The sequence below is a fragment of the Suricata suricatta genome, chromosome X, assembly GCF_006229205.1.
Source record: "Suricata suricatta isolate VVHF042 chromosome X, meerkat_22Aug2017_6uvM2_HiC, whole genome shotgun sequence".
Classification (NCBI taxonomy): Eukaryota; Metazoa; Chordata; class Mammalia; order Carnivora; family Herpestidae; genus Suricata; species Suricata suricatta.
The window spans coordinates 52,361,209-52,363,726 of record NC_043717.1 but is presented as its reverse complement, the minus strand read 5'-3'; positions in this window follow the sequence as shown (position 1 = coordinate 52,363,726).

Genomic DNA, 2,518 nt, shown 5'->3' with positions numbered 1-2,518 from the left:
CTTTGATGTTGTTTGAACTTTGGCCCTGACTCCGAGCCCAGGCTGAAACTGCGAGAAAAGATTTGTGGTATTTTGAAAGAAACTACAGGAGATTTCAGGACGAACACATTCTTGTTCAGCCTCTCATCCTCATGTTGTATGAGGGCTCCCCCCTCACCACCAGTCCACCACCCCTCACCCCACTATCCTGTTTTCCCTCACTCCCTCCCTATCTTGTCTGGATGAGACTATAATTAGGAACCTTCAGATGTTTCTGCATTCAATGGATAATTTTATTCTAACATACTGGCTTTACTCGGGAGAAATCATATTGGGACACTCCCTGACCACCCTACTCCTGACCTAACAACCACCACCCCTCCCCTGCAAATTCCTGTCTCCCCACAAAATCCTGAAGCAGTAAGGAAGAGTCCTTAATCTCTCCAGGATGTGCTGCGTCCATCACATGATGACATGTCTTCTCTGTGTATGCTATTAAGTCCGGATAAGGTAATAGCTGTGTTCATCTCTACAACATTAAATTGGGAATTGATACACAGGTCAGGCCTTTGGGTTAATTAGGGAACTGGAATAAGTAACATGTCAGCATTATGAAGCATCTATGGTTAGACATGTGGTCTTCCTTCCCTCTCTAGTAGGAAGCTGTGTAGTACAGCATAGTGGTCATAGACAAAGGCAGGCTTTGGAGACCTACAGATCTGAGTTTGAATCCCCAGCTCCCCAGCTGTATGTCTCAGCAGGGTCCTTAACACCCTATGTGCCTCAGTTTCTTCATCCATAAAATAGACAAGACCAATATTCAATTGATGTGCATGAATATGGCCCTATTGATAGTCTAAACGCATCCATTCTTTTTTTTTTACTTTTTTCCTTAAAATTTTTAAAAGTTTATTTCCTTATTATTTTTTTATTTATAGTTTATTGTCAAGCTGATTTCCATATAACACCCAGTGATCTTCCCAACAAGTGCCCCCCTCCATGGCCATCACCCCCTTTCCCCTTTGCCCCTCCCTCTTCAATCCTCAGTTTGTTTTCAGTATTCAAGAGTCTGTCATAATACTCTACATGGAAAACCCAGCACACTCCACCAGAAGCCTTCTAGAACTGATCAATGAATTCAGTAAAGTTGCAGGGTACAAAATTAATGTACAGAAATCGGTTACATTCTTATACATCAGTATTCAAGAGTCTCTTATGATTTACCTCCCTCCCTCCCTCTCCTAATCCTTCCCCACCATTCCCCTTTCCATGGTCCCCTGTTAGTTTTCTCCTGTTAGACCTATGAGTGCAAACATATGGTTTCTGTCCTTCTCTGCCTGACTTATTTCACTTAGCATGACACCCTCAAGGTCCATCCACTTTCCTACAAAGGGCCACAGTTCATTCTTCCTCATTGACATATAGTATTCCATTGTATATGTATACCACATCTTCTTGATCTATTCATCAGGTGATGGACATTGAGGCTCTTTCCATGATTTGGCTATTGTTGACAGTGCCGCTATGAACATTGGGGTACATGTGCCCCTATGCATCAGCACTTCTGTATCCCCTGGGTAAATCCCTAGCAGTGCTATTGCTGGGTCCTAGGGGAGTTCTATTGATAGTTTTTTGAGGAACTCTCCACACTGTTTTCCAGAGCGGCTGCACCAGTTTACATTCCCACCAACAGTGTAGGAGGGTGCCCGTTTCTCCACATCCTCGTCAGCATCTATAGTCTCTTGATTCATTCATTTTAGCCACTCTGTCTGGTGTGAGGTGGTATCTCAGTGTGGTTTTGACTTGTATTTCCCTGATGATGAGTGACACTGAGCATCGTTTCATGTGTCTGTTGGCCATCTGGATGTCCTCTTTGGAGAAGTGTCTGTTCATGTCTTCTGCCCATTTCTTCACTGGATTCTTTGTTTATCGGGTGTGGAGTTTGGTGAGTTCCTTGTAGATTTTGGATACCAGCCCTTTATCTGATATGTCATTTACAACTATCTTTTCCCATCCTGTCGGTTGCCTATTAGTTTTCTTGATTGTTTCCTTTGCAGAGCAGAAGCTTTTTATCTTGATAAGGTCCCAATAGTTCATTTTGCTCTTGATTCCCTTGCCTTTCTGGATGTGTTGAAGAGGAAATTGCTGCAGTTGAGGTCAAGGAGGTTGTTTCCTGCTTTCTCCTCTAGGGTTTTGATGGTTTCTTGTCACACATTTAGGTCCTTTATCCATTTTGAGTTGATTTTTGAATGTGTATGGTTTAAGAAAGTGGTCTAGTTTCATTCTTCTGCATGTTGCTGTCCAGTAATACCAGCACCACCTGTTAAAGAGGCAGTCCTTCCTGAATGTGAGACAGGAAACCATCAAAACCCTCGAGGAGAAAGTAGGGAAAAACCTCCTAGACCTCCACCGCAGCAATCTCCTACTTGACACATCCTCAAAGGCAAGGGAAATGAAAGCAAAACTGAACCCTTGGGACTTCATCAAGATAAAAAGCTTCTGCAAGGCAAAGGAAACAATCAAGAAAACTAATAGGCAA